Source organism: Rhinopithecus bieti, unplaced genomic scaffold, assembly GCF_001698545.2.
Source record: "Rhinopithecus bieti isolate Rb0 unplaced genomic scaffold, ASM169854v2 scaffold_21726, whole genome shotgun sequence".
In the NCBI taxonomy this organism is placed as follows: Eukaryota; Metazoa; Chordata; class Mammalia; order Primates; family Cercopithecidae; genus Rhinopithecus; species Rhinopithecus bieti.
This window is the reverse complement of record NW_016811100.1, coordinates 2,025,576-2,044,128: the sequence shown is the minus strand read 5'-3', so window position 1 is coordinate 2,044,128 and position 18,553 is coordinate 2,025,576. Positions and strand designations below refer to the sequence as shown.

At 34.8% G+C, this 18,553-nt stretch overlaps 1 protein-coding gene and 1 long non-coding RNA gene across 3 annotated transcripts in view; both read right to left on the bottom strand.

Moving 5' to 3' along the window:
* The window catches only part of NKAIN3 (sodium/potassium transporting ATPase interacting 3), a 751,259-nt gene that overhangs the window by 565,607 nt on the left and 167,099 nt on the right, over nt 1–18,553 (bottom strand). The window lies entirely within an intron of this gene.
* The window catches only part of LOC108543167 (uncharacterized), a 50,924-nt gene that overhangs the window by 10,643 nt on the left and 21,728 nt on the right, over nt 1–18,553 (bottom strand). The window lies entirely within an intron of this gene.

The following is an 18,553-nucleotide window of genomic DNA, read 5'->3' as shown; positions in this document are numbered from 1 at the left end:
AAAAAAAAAAAAAAAAAAAAAAAAAAAGTGGAGATAGAGAGTAGATTGGTTGTTACAAGAGGTAGGGAGGATGGATAAAGAGATGTTGATTTGTGGGTACAAATATACAGTTAGGAAGAAGAAATAAGACCTAGTATTCAACAGATCAGTATGGTGACTATAGCTAATATTAATCGATTATACATTTCAAAATAGCTAGAAGATAATGATTTGAAGGTTACTAGCATAAAGAAAAGATAATATTTTAAGGTGATGAATATCCCAATTACCCTGATTTGTCCTTCACATATTATATATTATATAAATTTGTCAAATTATCACTTGTATCCCAAAAATATGTACATGTATTATGTATCAATAAAAAGGCATTATAAATTTTTTGGAAGGCAGCACATCATAGTGGTAAAGAGTATAGGCTCAGGTTCAAGTACTGAAACCATTATCTGTGTATCTCTAGGTAAGCTATTTAAAATTCCACTGGCTGTTTTTTATATATAAAGTAATGCTAACAGTAATTCCTGTTAGACCTTTATATAAAAGAAATGAGATGATAGAGGCAAAGTGCTTACAAGACTGCTTGGAGCATAGTTTACAACAAAAAATTATTTCTATAAGAATGAATTTTTAGAAATTGATCTAAAATATTGCCTATGATATATATATATATATTAGTGGCAAAAAGATGCTGAAAAAAATCGAAAAGAAAGAGGAGAAGAGAAAAATTATAAAATAAGAAAATAATAATAACTAACTGACAATTGTAGTGGCAGTTAAAATACCAGTCAAGGCTGGGCATGGTGGCTCACACACCCCAATAAATCCCAGCACTTTGAGAGGCCGAGGCGGGTGGATCACTCGAGGCCAGGAGTTCAAGACCAGCCTGGCCAAGATGATGAAACCCTGTTTGAACTAAAAATATAAAATTAGCCGGGCATGGTGGCTCGCGCCTGTAGTCCCAGCTACTTCGGAGGCTGAGGCAGGAGAATCGCTTGAACCTGGAAGGTGGATGTTGCAGTGAGCCGAGATCATGCCACTGTACTCCAGCCTGGGTGGCAGAGTGAGTAAGAATTTGTCTCAAAAAATAAAATAAAATAAATAAAATACCAGTTAAAATACAATGTAGGACAACAAGCAAATTGAAAGCAGCAATGAAGGACAATATATAATACTAAGAAAGATAATAAGTGAAAAGGCCATGATAATCATAAACAGGTGTAAGTCTATGTATACTTGAAAGACAAAAAAGCATAAATCATCACATCTATTGGAAAAATAGATTCATGAACAATTTTGTATCTGTAATTCCACTTACAGATACAAAAACTTGAAGAAATAAAGTTACACTCTTTTCCCTGATAGACAATTCAACATCGTAAAGATGTTAATTCTTTTCAAAGACATCTATAATGAAGACTTGGGAAAGTCTTATTCACAATGAATAATTGTGACTGGGATTTTAAAAGAGACACTTAGAAACTGATAAAGAAAAAAGAATAAGAAAAATTCTAGAACTTTTGAATGACTCATAAACTTATTAGATATATGCCTAATTTTACATCAGACAAGAAAAATAGGCATGTTAAGTACACATGGAATATACACAAAAGTCAATGCTAAATGAACTCTCAAAGGAAGACTCAATAAACTTCAAAACATCAGTATCATACATATTATGGTCACTGATCAAGTGAAAAATAATTAGATCAGTGAAGAAAATAGTTAAAAAATGGACATACTTTTATCCTAAAACACTTGTGACCAGATGAACTTGGGTCAAAATGGTAATGGTATGGGGGAATAAGGAACAATTTAGAGCTAAGTGACAATTAACCTATATATCAACAATTGAGGGCATAGCTCAATCAAGAAATTTATAGAAAGATTACAGCTTTCAATGGATCTATCAGACCACAAGAGGAAGTGAAAACAAGTTAGATATTATAAAAAATATTAAAAAACTGTAACAAAGCCAAAAAATGAAAAGAAAATAAAAAATTAAAGGCAGCAATCAGTGAAATCAAAAGAAACATTAACAAATCAAAAGATGAGGAAACCAAAATTGATTATTTGAAAACAATAAAAGTTAGGTAACCTCTCTTAATACTTATTTTTAAGTGTCTATGAGCGGGTAATAGACCAAATAAATAAATTATAGGATTTAAAAGAGAAATATCTCCAGGTATTAATGCTATAATAATGAAATAGTGTTTTGTGCATCCATATGCAAACAAATTTAGAAATCTAAAACAGAATATATTTCTAGAAAAATATGAAATCCAAAACTAGTAATATTAGCCTAATGAATAGACAATGACTATTAAAAATTGAAATATGAATTAAATATATTCCTTTCCAGCAAAATAGTACAAGACTGTGATAGTTTTATAAAGAATTCTAGCAAACTTTCAAGGAGCAGATAAGCTAAACTGGATAATTAAAAACAGAAAATTGTATAGGCATTTCTTAGGTATTAAAAAATCCAAATTAATTAAATTAGCTTTTATATCTCAACAATTTAACAAAATATATTATGTTCAATAGAGAATACAATAATGATTTAATATCAGAACATTTATCAATACAAGTCATCAAATTAACAAAATAACAGAAAATGTATATGATTTTCCCAGATGCAAAAAAAGGGGGATGAAATTCAATTTGATACTCAAAGTCTGGGAAGCTTAAAAGCAAAGAGTAATCCCTTAACTTGATAAAGAGAATTTATCAAAACCCCACACAAACATAACGGGGTGATTTGGTATATATTTTTTAAAGGAGGGAATGAGATGAAGATGTTTCTTATCAATGTTTTTAATTAGATTTGATTTTTTTGTATATAGTACTAAAGATCCTGGAAAATGTAATAAGAAAACAAAATAATAAGTATAAGGATAGAATAGGAATAGATAAAAAAATTATTATTTACCAATATATGTTCATCTACAAGGCAAATCTAATGGAGTTAACAGGCACATTCTTAAAAATTATAAGGTAGTTCTGGGAAGTTTGATATGAGATTAACTTGCAATAATTTACCTATACCAGGCATAATCAAGTAAAAAATAAAATTAAAAATAATGTTAAAACTCACAATAAGATAAAACATTTAGGAATTACAATAACAGTTGTATAAACAATGCACAAGGCATTATAGAGAATATTTTAGATTTTCAAGCTTTAGTAATTCCACTTACAGATACAAAAACTTGAAGAAATAAAGTTACACTCTTTTCCCTGATAGACAATTCAACATTGTAAAGATTTTAATTCTTTTCAAAGACATCTATAATGAAGACTTGGGAAAAGTAGCTCATCTTATCAGATATGAAAGCATGCCAAAAACCAAAATAAAATAAAACAAAATCCCACAACTATAGTAGTAAAAATAGTATATCATCACTTAAAATCAGGAAGATTATCTACTACTTCTTAAAAAATAACAAAAAGCTTAGCACTTTAAATCAATAAGACCTAAAGTTCCTAGAGAATATTTATATTCAAAACTATAGATGTCACGAAGAGCAAGAGATAAAACAAAGTAGAAACAGGATAGCAAACAAATAAAACAACAAACCAAGGTGAATGTTGATTAAGTACCACCAGATGAAGCCTTCAAAATGGAGGCGGATAACATGGCAGCACAACACAGGTTCCGCATTGGGGATGATTTTGAGGATAAAATTTGAAAAAACCACAGTAGTTGAAATAAATTAGGATATTTGGAACAGCAGTTTTGTGCAGACATTCATCACCCTGCACTGAATAAACTCTTGCAATAGCCAGAAAACTGATCTACTTGCCTCTGGCAGACCATGGCTACATTAATCTTTCTGGAACATTGCATGCCAAGGTTTTTCATTGGCATCTTTATTTCACAGTCCTTAGTTTTCTCTTGAAGGAAATAAAAAAAAAAAAGAATAAGAAAAAGAAGAAAGGAGGGGAGTGAGTATGGTCATTAGAGAGTTAATGAAGAGCAAGAAGTTTGGTTTTTTTAGTAACAAAAACTTAAGAATCAACATGTACACAGGTTGCAGGGAAACTAGCAAGAGTTTCAAGATGAAGGACGTATAATGGCAATGAAGGAAATGGGAAAGATCTAATGAAGAGCATAGTTAGACATGATGACCTATGACAAGAGGAGGGAACTTTTATTTCCCAAGACTGAGGAAAAGTGACATACTTGCTAATATATTGGTTAAATTGATTCTTTCCATATCTACTAACAAAAATGCTCTCATTTCAGCAACAAATTTTGTCTGAATCTTGACCAGCTTTTCATCCCCAGTGAAGCTTGGACAAGAATCCTTTGATTGTTATTAATTTATGAACAAGAGCAGAGAAATCATAAAATTCACACATGAAGGGCACCTTTAGTTTGGGTTGGACTTTGGAATTTATTTTCTAGGTCCTTTTAGTGCTCAGTATGAAAGGTAAATAAGAAGACCCTGACAAATCAATATTAGAGGTAATGATGCTTTCCTCATTCAAAACTATCTGACCTTGGAATTGCAAAAAGGAGTAAATAAAAGGCACATTTTAGTAAAAGCAACGGATCCAATTTTGGCTAAAAGAAAGGCAGAATTCAATGAAAAAGTGGATCCTGAATGTCTTTCTATTAAAATCAGTATCTAAAGGAAAATACATTCTTCTCATATTAATATCTGCTTCCTAACTGATTAAAGTAAATCTATAAGAACAGCAACAAGCCATAATTGAAGCAATACATATTTGAATGCGGTAAAGTACAACACTTTCCCAATACAAGCACATGCCCAGAACCCAACAGCAAGCAAACAACAACAAAAAAATTGCTTCTCTGTTGACTGCACCTCATGTTCAGTGGCAATGGTTATTCTATGCAAATTAACTGAGGAAACTGTAAAAGGAGAACATCTTTGATAACATCTGTCTGCAAATGTTCCAAGCATTCAGCATTTGAATCCATGTGGCTAAGTACAAATGTTAATGATTCAGAATTAGATTGGATGGAGTGTTGAGATTACTAAGTCTGACACAGAAAGTAACACGAGAGGGAACAATCTGTGTGCTGGATACATTTTTTACTCAGGATGAATGCTTAAATGCAGAGGCACTTGAAGGAACTCTATTCCTTAGCCAAAATGATGTTGGTATTTTTAACTTGCTTTCAGGCTCAAACAGCTGCTAAGTTTGGTCTTTTTAAGACAGAAAAGCATGGGTTGGCTGGGATCAAAATTATACAAACAGAGAAACTGGAGCTGCAAGTAATTGTCCTAACAGTCTCTTCAAATGTGGCACCTCTCTTAAAATTTGTAAACTGTAAGTTGCACTTACTGGAGTCTCCCCTATAGTTGTGGACAGATTTCTTGTTTCCTAATCCAGAGGACTCAGGCTGTCACCCTTGTTCATCTCTCACCAGTTGTGTAAATGTGGACCATATCCAGAATCATCATTTACTTTTCACATCAGATCATATCACTCTTTCCTGCTTAAAATATTTCAAGAGCTACCTAGTGATCCTTGGATAAAGCCTAACATCTTTAACTTGATCTAGGAGGTCTTGCCTAATTTGCCCCACCTAACTCTTCAGTCTAAAGCTGTGTCATGCTCTACTTGCTTCCTATTGTCTAGCCACACCGGCTTCTTCCAGTTTCCCAACACCAGCATTGCTCCTGCACCTGGGCATCAATCAGCCCCTGTGAGAGTATCAGAGCTCTTGAGAATGAACATTGGTATTTTAATAGTGGCTGTTCCTGGCCAGGCGCAGTGGCTCCGCCTGTAATCCTTATACTCTGGGAGGCCAAGACAGACAGATCACTTGAGGTCAGGAGTTCAAGACCAGCCTGGGCAAGACGGTGAAACCCCATCTCCACCAAAAAATACAAAAATTAGCTGGGCATGGTGGCACACGCCTGTAGTCCCAGCTACTCGAGAGGCTGAGGCAGGAGAATCTCTTGAACCCAGGAGGTGTAGGTTGCAGTGAGCTGAGATTATGCCACTGCATTCCAGCCTGGATGACAGAGTGAGACTCCATCTCTAGGTTGCAGTGAGCTGAGACTGTGCCACTGCACTCCAGCCTGGATAACAGAGTGAGACTCCATCTCAAAGAAAAAAAAAAAATAGTGGCTGTTCATGACACTGGCCTTATTGACGTCCCTTACAAGTGGGAGCCAGGGTAGGATAGAGGTAACATGGTAGGGAACCTGAGGTGATTCCAGGTGACAGATGCACTCACAAGTGCACCCAGGAGCCACAGAGAGGGTGCATGTGGGCTCACAGTGTAATCAGGCACAACACAAATGTCACCCTATTTGTGAATACAGGTGGCATTTGATTTTAGCATACCAATTTCGCATACAAAATATAAACAAAGAGAAACCAAAGATTGATTTTATTATCTCCTTCAATTAAAGATAGGTCCTTTACCTGTGAAAAATTTACAAAGGAAAGTGTAAAACTTACAGAAAGCAGCACACACAAAGGGCTGATAGGAAGGGAGGAGAGGGCAGCTGGGGTAGCAAAGCAGCCCAGAGGAGGAGTGTGGAGCCAGGCATAGCCCCTTCTCTTGGAAGCTGCACAGCTGCCCCCTCTGTGCATTGTTCACAGGACCCACAGTAGAATTTAAAATAAGGGTGGGTTGTATTATGGAAATAGTTAATATAAGTTTATGAGAGAAAATTTGCAAAATCATAAATGTAGGAAAGTAAGCCTGTAATCCCAGCACTTTGGGAGGCCGAGACGGGCGGATCATGAGGTCAGGAGATCGAGACCATCCTGGCTAACACGGTTAAACCCCGTCTCTACCAAAATACAAAACTAGCCGGGCGAGGTGGCGGGCGCCTGTAGTCCCAGCTACTCGGGAGGCTGAGGCAGGAGAATGGCGTAAACCCGGGAGGCGGAGCTTGCAGTGAGCTGAGATCTGGCCACTGCACTCCAGTCCGGGCGACAGAGCGAGACTCCGCCTCAAAAAAAAAATGTAGGAAAGTAAGAATAACACACAGTGTTCATGAACAGCAAATCAAATGTTAAACCTCTGCTATATTTTCTTTCAGCTGTTTTAGACATAAGAAAATTTTAACATTATTTTTAATTTTTCCATAGTTGACTGCTCCTTTTATAGCAGTTTCCCAAGCCATCACTAATTCTCTTTAAATTTCAATCTAATTAACTGTGTTGATTGCACTGGGAAGAAGGATCATCACATATTTACCCAATTTCTCTATTCGGGTATTAAAGTGATTTGTTTTCATACGTAAATGCTCACTGCGGTAATTATTTTTGCCATCATATATTTCTAAGTTCACAGGTCCTAAGCATTACCTGAAGAATTCTAAAATGTTGTCTTTACTGCTTTCCGTAGTACCTATAACTTAAAATTTCATAGCCCCTTCCTTGCATGGCAAGACAGGAGGACTTATGCCTCAACATCTACAAGTCATTCCTGGAAATGACAGAATAGCACTGACAAGTCTTCAGTCAACCTTTGAGGATATTCCCATCCACCGCTAAAATGGAGGCATTATGTAAATAAGACATCTAAATACTGTGCTGTCTGTAAACGTGGGAAATTTATTTGGAAAAGCAAACTTAGTTTTACTTCATTTAACTATTCGTGTTAAAGTTTATGCTAACTATTTGTGATAAAGCTTTATGTTTCTATTTAGGAGAAATTTTATGATGATTCCTTAAGGTAGATTCAGATAAGCTAGTTGTACCTATTTTCTTGTTTCAGTGGTTATTCTTTGAGATATTAGAGGTCACTAATAGTCTCAGGATTTTTCATATGCTTTTAACCTCTGTGTGTCAAAAAAAAAAAAAAATCTATTCTACCTCTGTCCATAAGGATGTCTTTGAAAATCTCACAACTAATAATACCGATCTTTAATCATTGCATCTCCCCTTACTAATACATTCGTCTATATTTTAACCTCAGGTAGTTAAACAATGTGATTAGGAAGACAATGTCCTGAAGAATCTAAACAATCTCCCATTGCCTTTGGTACATTTTCTTTCGACTTAAATACAAATAATTATTATTTCATTTTAATATGCCACCCTCTTTGTGGTGTGTCTCACACATTACGGTTACATTTTTTCACTTTGTATGGATTTTAATTTCTTACTTTTGTTTGTGCAAAGTCCAGTACCTTTGAGAAACATGAAAAATGCACCTCTTCTTTAACCTAGGACATCACATTGACTCCACAACAAAGTGAATTTCTGATTCTGTACAATTTGCATAAAAAGCTATTTGACATTTGTAAGATCATTATTTTAAAAAAAAAATGGTCATCAAATAACAACTCCTAATTAAGTGAGCAAAACTAGGATTTCTGAAAAAGAAGATGGTCTCTAATTTGTATGTGTTTACATATTACTTTATTATATGCTTAATAACTAATAAAAATAAGACGAAGATGGATATCTATCCACAGTTAATGTAAAATTTCTACATTCATTAAGCTGGTGATCACAGCTGTTTTATAACCACTTAAACTGACAAGAAAAATGTGATAGCCTTATTCTGTCTCATTCAAAGTTGCAATGTTAAGCACTATTAAATAAATAAAAGATGTCTGTAGAGTTTAGAGTTTTCTCAAAAAATAGCTTCATGTAAAATTCTCAGCCCTGATTTCAACTCCACACAGGACCAAGAAAGGCTTCACCTGGTTACTTTAATTAGAAAACAGCCAGTAACATTTGGGCTAAAATATAAGTGGAAGAAGACTTCTTTAAAGAACTATTGTGGCACTTTAAAATCTTCATTTATTAATGAGAATAGGGAAATACTGTCTCTTCCACCTAGCCCCTGAGAGACCTGTAAGATACATAATATTTGAGAGCTGTTTGACAACTTGTTATAGTTTTAAAATTGTTCACATACTGTGACACAGCAATTTGCCTTTAGGGATTTACTTTGAGTAAAAATATCAAAGGCAAACAAAAAGATTTAAAAGTCAAAATATGAAAACATTGGGAATGAAATAGAGTACAATTAATTGTGTTAAAGAATTGTATACTCATGTAAAGGCATACTGTGTAGAATATTTAATGGCTAAAGAAATGTTGTCTTTACATTTTCTAATGAAGAAAATCTACAAAACAGATTTTGTCTACAAAATAGATTAGGTATAATGAAGTAGACATGAGGTTTAAAACACTTATGAATACTTAGATGTATATCTTGGGGTAAAACTAAAATAATATACATTAAAATGTTATTTGTAATAACTTTTGTATTTTATATCTTAATTTTTTATATTTCCAAAGAACATACATCACTTCATAATCTTGGTTAACAATACATATTAATTTCTAAGCATTTTAAGGAAGCTAAAGAAGGCAAAATTTATCTTGGAACTCCTTATATGTGCTCACAGGCATGAATGTCACTAAAAATTAGCATAGTGATTTTTTAGCAACAACTCCCTTTCGTTTGTTTGTAAAGAAATGGCAACGGATTGAATTTTGAAAAGGGCTGAAATTATTTCTTGGCTTCGTGTATCTACTTAAGCAGACTACATCTTTTCATTTTTAATGTGACCCATTGCCCAGCAATTCAGTTCCCCTGGCCCCACATCGTAATTCTGCCAGTGTGTGGCTTTTGGTAGCAGTACACAGAAGCTCATGCTGGAGAGATTTCATTGTGTCTATAACCTTCAGGTGTCAGAATCTGATGTTGCTATGAATCAGAAACTGGTTATTAGCCTCCAGGAGGAAGTGCCTTGAACCATCAGAACGTCTAGTCCTGAGACCCTTTAAAGTCCTCACTCTTTCAGTAGCTGAATGTGGCCACAAATGACAGCAAAATAGGGGGAAGCATTTTAGGACATGAAGTGTCGTCTCTCGGTCAACTAGAGGTATCAGTGATGACTAGAAAATTGTCCACTTATCCAAAATCTCTTAATTTCCACCCTCTTCTCCCGTCCTCCTCTGTGTCTCCCTGTCTCCATCCTCCATCCCTCCATCCACCAGTCAGAGCTCAGTGTCCTCCAGCTCAGGAAAGGGAGCTTATCTTGCTGTTTAAAAATGATTGATGCGGGCCGGGCGCGGTGGCTCACGCCTGTAATCCCAGCACTTTGGGAGGCTGAGGCGGGCGGATAACGAGGTCAGGAGATCGAGACCATCCTGGCTAACACGGTGAAACCCCATCTCTACCAAAAATACAAAAAATAGCCGGGTGTGGTGGCAGGCGCCTGTAATCCCAGCTACTCTGAGGCTGAGGCAGGAGAATGGCGTGACCTCGGGAAGCAGAACTTGCAGTGAGCGGAGATCGCGCCACTGGCACTCCAGCCTGGATGACAGAGCGAGACTCCGTCTCAAAAAAAAAAAAAAAAAAAAAAAAAAAAAAGATTCATGTGCCTCAAAGCTCTTTCAGCATAATAGATGTTCTGCAAAACTCAAGGGGAGAGTTGTTCAAAGGTCAGCTAACTTATTTTTTAACCACAGGATTTCTATATTCCTTAATTCACAAGTGCACAGTTAATTTTCAAGAGAGGTCTATAGATTGCAGTGTTTCCCAGATTTAATTATTATGAAACCATTTTTTTCAAATCACAAACATATCCAGGATGTGTGCCTTTCAAAAGACATTTGGGAAAATCCTAGCATTAATACAGGGACATCTCCTTTAGGTAAATTTTGAAGACGTTATTAGAAGGAATGTCTTGATCATGATGTAATTTTTTTCATTTCCTGTGTAAGGCGAAGGGACAGAGACTTGGGAGAGAAAAAGTAGTCTTTTACTAAAATTTCCCTCAAACCATACATTATTGGGTTGCTTACACCCTGATTTATCTTAAGATAAACCCTGGTCTGATAACATCCAGAATCCAGTCCTCCTGAGTTCAAAGAAAACGATCCTCCTGCCTAGCAGGACCTTCTCAGGGCTGAAAACTCTTGCAATCATATTTCTGCCTCCCGCAATGCCACTGCATCCAGGAATTGTTCCCTGATTACTCTAAGCTCCTCATAACTGTCGAATGAAGGAGAAATGAGGTTGAGACTTTCATCACTTAGTGATGGCAGCAAGGTCTAAATTCTGCTCAAATTTGTGACTCAGCTCAAATGCTACCATGAAGGACAACTTCATGGACAGTCTTAAGAATAGTGGTGCTCTTCCTCTGCAATGACAAGACAAGTCTCCATCAGACTACCTCTCTCAGGCTGTAATTATTTATTTTACGTGCCTTCCTTCCCCGGATCTTGTCGTTTTCTCCTTGGCATGCTCAGCATCAGGCTCACACAGACTACAAGCTGCATGAGGACAAATGGTTTATCTGCCATGTTCATATCTGTGTGCCCAGGACTCAGCTGACTCCTACTCTTAGTGAATGCTTAATAACGATATAGTGAATGGAAGGATTGAAGGCTGAAAATCAAAGGAACAAAAGGCTGACAAGATGTTAAGATATCGATTACATGCCCTTGCCTGATTTTCAGATCCCTTAGCTATGGATTTAGTTCTAAAATCCACAGAAAGGGGTAGCTATAGATATTGATGCCAGGGAAGTTTTCAAATCCTCTTGATCCAATTAATTTACAAAACTAAATTTAATGTCAAATAAAATTTAAATTATTAGGTTGGTGCAAATTAATTGCAGTTTTGCTGTTAAAAGCAATGGCAAAAACCGCAATTACTTTTGCACCAACCTATAACAATCTAGATGTAGAACTTGCTTAGGGAAAAATCCCCACCATCTGATAGTGTAATAGACATCTAAATTTCTGTTTCTAATACCGCTTTGTAAAAGTGTCTCAGTGGACATGAGGCTTAAGAAATCACCATAAAATGCAAATAAAGTTACCCAGATCCCATACCTGGCACAATAATAATTGCTGTAACTTTGCTTGCATTTTTTCCTATTAATTTAAGAAACTGATACTTGAGATTGTATTTTTATTTTACTAACATCTGTAACTACTTGTCATTTGTATTGCTTTTGTTTTTTCCCTTTCTTAACCAAATTCTATGAGCTGATCATTCTTGTTCCCCACTTCCTACAATATTGACAATAACCTGAGGTAATAAACTTAGTAAGAATTGATGCTTCTGCCCAGAGATGGCTCGCAAACCTGTGATTTGGAATTTAGCAGGAAATAGCCTTTAGTGACACTATATTTTCAGTTGCATTGAACTGAAATTATTACAGTTTTATTTGAATCAAAAAGTGGCAAAATATTTAAATTCTTTTAAAAGGGTCAGGACATTTATTAAACATTTACAAACATAAAATGCTTTGCCAAAGTAATTACTTGAAGATTATCCCTTTTGGGGTTGAAGGACAACAAACTACTTCAAGTGTGGCTCTCATGTGCCTTGGAATGACACAGATTCACTTCCCTGGTTTAGACATACCAAATGGCAGGTGGAGACAGAGAGCTTCGGTGTGGTGAATACTACTGAGTACTGATGAAATACAAAAGCTCTGCTTTGGGATCAATAGGAATAAGGTAGTGTGAAATGCATAATGATCTTCTCAATGAAGTGTCCGATACCAAGGGAAAAATAGTCTCCTGTTCTTCGACTCATTACTGCATGTTCAGGTTGAGAAATAAGTAAATGTTTGAAGCAAATATGAAATCCATATTCAAAATTTAATTTCCATGATCCATGCTAAGGGGTTTAGACTGGGATGCACCTCTTCGATAGCGCATTACACTTTAGATAGTGATTTCCCTGACACAGGCTCAGAAAAGAGCAAAGACAGCACGAAATAATGTGCAATATTGCGACAGACATCAAATATCATGCTAATGTATAATTTTTGTTACAGATTAGTTTGATGTATAAACCCTTAAGCGACATCAATATCACAGAGGGTGTTCTGAGTCACAAACCTAAACCATTCTACAGTCCTCTCTGCTAATGCAGAAGTCATTCATTAAAATTATTCTCAAGTTTTAAACAAAAAATTTTGGCTCAGAGAGATGCATCCTCATTTCTTGAAGTTCCTCCAAATGATAAAAGAGTTCTTAGGAGAAGATTTCCCTCCACTGGAAAGGCAGTACTCAGCTGGGAAATCAAATAAAATCACTTCTGCAGGGATTCTTTAGTCTCTGATGATTTCAGACTTGTGAAGAATCATCATAATGATTCTATTTTCCTTTAGTATTTTCATAACATCAGAGACCTTTTGTGCATTTTATGGATTATTTTGAGTGATTTTTTTCTATTTTTCAAGGAGAAGCAAATTGAGAGATTATANAATCATCATAATGATTCTATTTTCCTTTAGTATTTTCATAACATCAGAGACCTTTTTGTGCATTTTTATGGATTATTTTGAGTGATTTTTTTCTATTTTTCAAGGAGAAGCAAATTGAGAGATTATAAAAAGGAATGATCAAATTAGAAACATTTTGAGGATAAATCCATGTAGTCAACTGTTTGGTTCTCCATTAATTTCCTATTGTGTATTTTATTTATTTTGCTAAAAACGATTCTCCCTTATTTCCTACAAAACCTAAAGACTTATGACATGGGCTAATTACAAATCAGTTATAGTTTAATTGGGTGAAAACAGTTGTTAGAAAAGCTTTTTTTTATAAGCTTCTTTTCAGTTCTTCTTAGACCATCTTAAAAGATAATTAAGCATTCTCTAAGGAACTTTTACAGTTCTTGTTACCATCGATTGGTAACAAGGCTTAGCAGAAAATAAAACATCTTTTTTTCAGGTTACCTAAAACATTTTAAAATCCTTTGCTATTTTAGAATACAAGAAAATCAATTGCTATAGCAATAATGCTTTTCAGATACAAGCCTTGGGCAAGAACAAACACAAAGATATTATTTGGTTCATTTTGTTGTAGTTTAATTCTATTCATCAAAAAAGCTTTTACATGAATTTCCACATCATTCACATTTCCACATTTATGATTTCAAATATAATATTGGTTTACTATTGGTCATATACCTTAGTCAAATTAGCACAAATTGGTTCAACCAGAACTTTGGACAAATAAAAACAAATGGCTAACAGAAAAAAAAATTGCTATATATGTTGATGGTAAAAACAAGCTATATTTAACCAAAAAAGTAGAAACATAAGTGAAGGAACCATGATGTACATCTTGGGTCTTTGTTAGGATCTTTGTTAAATGAGTGTTCTTTGTTAAATACATTCAGATAATTTAGTTTTTGTAATTTTAGAACATCTACTTTAAAAGAATGAGGCTTGACTAATGACTAGAATTTAAGAAATCCAGCAAGACATCAATATTTGATTCAGACTGTCTTTGGATGTGACAAAAATCGGTTACCTAATAAAAGGAAAAATATTAATACAAAACACAAAACCATAAACATATTTGTAAAATGCTATAAGTGCTTTCTCTCCCTCTCTTTCTAACACACTTTCTCCTAAGTCCAAATGCTTTGCCATTTCTTGGCAAACTAGATTCATCCCATCTGTACTTATTTTGGACCCTATGCCTATAAGACTTCCCTGCTTTTTCAGGGTCTAAAAGAAGCTTACTAATGATTGAACATCCATGTGAATTTCCATCTCCATGATGCTTTCCAAGCTGGTTGTTTCTAAAAACAGCTCCCTTTATGCAGACACCACCATCTTCATACATACTACTCATACCACAAAGAGTGGAACATACAACGTTACTGCATTGTACTTTAATCTTCTGGGTTGATTTTCATAAGCCATTAATAGCCCTGTTCTCATATTCTCAATTAAAGTAAATTTTAACATCTACCCTCTTACTTCAGGAAAATGTCTACTCTTAAATGCAAAGTTCTTATTTTGATTTCCTTTAAGAATGTGTGAAAAATGGAGGCATGAGAATACGAATAAATTAGAACCCTTATGCACTACTGGTGAGAAGGCAAATGGTACAGCCACTGTGGAAAACAGTATTGTGGTTCATCAAAACATTAAAAATGATATTATCATACAATCCAGCAATTCTACTTCTGGGTATATATCCAAAATATTGAAAGCAGGGTCTCAAATACATACTCATATGCGCACACACATACACACACACACACACACACACACACACCATTATATATCTGTATGTATCTTAGAGAGTATATATAAATAATATTGCTATGAATAATATCACAGCAGTATTATTCACAATAGCTACAATATGAAAGCAACCCAAGTGTCCATTAATGGATGAATGTATAAGCAAAATGTAATGTACCTATAAAATGGGATATTATTCAGCCTTAAAAGGGGGAAGAAATTCTGATACATGCTACACCATGGATAAGCTTTGAGAACATCATGTTATGTGAAATAAGCAAGTCACAAAGAGGCAAATACTGTATGATTCACTTATGTGAGGTACTTACAGTAGTAAAAATCATAAAGAAAATCACAGAGAAAGTGAAAGTTGTTTCCAGGGGACAAAGTTTGGAAAAATGGAAAGTTAATGTTCAATGGGTATACTGATTCAGTTTTATAAGATAGAAAGAGTTATGGAGATGGATGGTGGTGATGGTGGCTGCACAACATTATAAATGAATTTAATACCACTAAACAGTACAGTTAAATGATTACTATAGTAAATTCTATGTTATATATATATTTATCATAATAAAAAATTATTTAAAAATTGGTTGCAGTTGCTAGTGAAGCTTCAGTGCACAAAGACTAGAGTATCCTGGATGTAGTAACTGTACTGATGTGAAACATTAATGCTTCTAGCTCCACGGTGGTGCACTATTAGACAAAAGTGGCAGAAAGTAGATCCTCAAATAATACTAATTCTACTCAAACTATGCCAAGAAAAAAAATACGGATGGAGGAAAATTTCCAAACTAATTCTACAAGACCACCATTACCCTAATATCAAAACTAGACAAATAAAACTATAGGCCAATATCACTGATGAACATTGATGCAAAAATCCTCAACGAACTGAAGCAAATCCTCAGCAAACTGAAGTCAATAACCTATTAAAAAGATCATTCATCATGATCAGGTGGGATTCATCTCAAGGATCCAAGGATGGCTCAATATACAGAAATCAAGAACTGTAATGAATCACATTAATAGAATCAAGTACAAAAACCGTATGAACATTCAATAAATTCTAGAAAGAGCATTTGATAAAATTCAACACACTTCATGGTAAAAACTCTCAAAGTGGGTGTAGAAGAAATATACCTCAAAACAATAAAGGCTCTATATGACAAACCTATACTGAATGGAACAAGACAAGTATGCCCACTTTCACTACTTTTATTCAACATAGTACTGAATGTCCTACCCAGAGCAATTGGACATTTACAGCCAACTAATTTTCCACCAAGTCACCAGAAACATACAATGGGGAAAAGGCAGTCTCTTCAGTAAATAAGCTGGAAAAACTGGATATCCATATGTAGAAGAATCAAACTAGACCCCTATGTCTCACCATATTACAAAAATCAAATCAACATGGATTAAAGACTCAAATCTAAGAAAGGAAACTATGAAACTACTAGAAGAAAACACTGAATAAATGCTCCAGAACATTGATTTGGGCAAACTTTTTTTGTGTAAGACCTCAAAAGCACAGGCAACCAAAGTAAAAGTTGACAAATGGGATTTCATCAAGCTAAAAAGTTTGTGTACAGCAAAGGAAACAATAAGTGAAGAGACAACCCACAGACGAGGTGAAGATACTTGCAAAAATATCTGAAAGGGGATTAATAACCAAACAACTCAATAACAAACAAACAAATAATCTGATTTTAAAATGAGCAAAAGTGCTAAATGGACATTTTTCAAACGAAGACATGTAAATGACCACCAGGTATATGAAAAAATGCTCAACATCACTAGTCACCACAGGAATGCAAATCAAAACCACAATGAGCTATTATGTCACCTGAGTTAAAATGACTATTATCAAAAAGGCAAAAAGATGATAAATGCAAGTGAAGATGCTGAGAGAGGGGAACACTTGTACACTGTTGGAGATTATATAAATTAGTGCAGTCAGTCACTGTGAAAATTCATATGGAGGTTTTTCAAAAAACTAAAAGTAGAACTACCATATGAGCTAGCAATCTCACTGCTGGGTACATATTCAAAAAAAGGAAATCAATATATTGAAGAGACATCTGCACTCTCATGTTTATTGAAGCTTCATTTACAATAGTCAAGATATGGAATCAACTTATGTGCCCATCAGTGGATGAATGAATAAAGAAAATGTGGTATATATACACAATGGAGTATCATTCAGCCATAAAAAGAGACTGAAATATTATAATTCACAGCAACATTCATTAAACTGTAGGACGTTAGGTTAAATGAAATAAGCCAGCCACAGAAAGACAGCTATTGCATTTTCTCAAGCATATGTGGAAGCTAAAAAAAATAATCTCCTGGAGATAGTTAATAGAACGGTGGTTGACAGAGGCTGGGAAGGGTAGTGGCAAGTGGAGAGCGAAAACAGGTTGGTTAATAGGTTCAAAAATACAGTTAGATAGGAGAAATAAAATCTAATGTTCAGTAGCACAATAGGGAAACTATAGTTAACAATAGTTTGTTGTGTATTTTAACATAGTTAGAAGATAAAATATGTAATGTTTCCAGTACAAAGACATAATTTCAGGTTATGAAATATTCCAATTGCCCAGATTTGATCATTACACATGGTATGCTTATGGAAACATCATACATGTACCCTATAATGTGTACAACTGCTATGTATGCATAAAATTAAAATAAAATTAAAATTATAAAATATAATTTCTTCTTGAAAATGCCACAGAAAACATAACACTTGTAGGAAGAACCTAAGGAAGCAAGTTTTGTACACAGAGATGTGCTCTATAAGTAGATTTACTAAGAAATCATATCTGTTAGTGATATTATTAGCTTATGGCTATTTTGTACCTAATATTTCCCAGTAAGCTAATACACATTATCTCAATTTTTGTACACAGAGACATGCTCTATAAGTAGATTTACTAATAAATCATATCTGTTAGTGATATTATTAGCTTATAGTTATTTTGTACCTAATACTTCCCAGTAAGCTAATACACATTATCTCAATTTTCTCTCAGAACATTTTTGAAAGTGTAGTTAACTGCACTTCAGGTGAGGAAACTGAACCTGACAGATGACCACAGTCAGACAGTAGGGGACCCAGGATCTGAGACCACATCATAGTCTCAGAAGCTTTTGCTCAGCGGAGGCTCTCAGCCACTCTTTCACTGGTGAATAGCAGGGCCTCATAAACACATGGAGAAGTCCAGAACACTTCCAGTTGTTGAGGGTCTTGTAATATTTTGTTTCAATGCCATAATAAAACAGGTTTCCAAAAATTGTGATATATTTAAACTTATAGTTAACACATTAGTAATTTTGACAAGGAAGTAATCTCTTTTACAGGCAATATCAAAAGCCTGTATTTGTAGCTTTCTCTGCATTCAGAAATGGGCCCATTGGTCATCTTGACCTCCTTCTGACAGGCTTTGATTGACAGTAATACTGCCACTAGCTCAAACATGAAGGTGCTGCTCTAGGGGTATCACCTTATACAACAGTTCCCAGCATGGGAGTGTCCTGTGGTCTACAGGTGCTTTCCAAGGATCCAGTGTGAGATTACC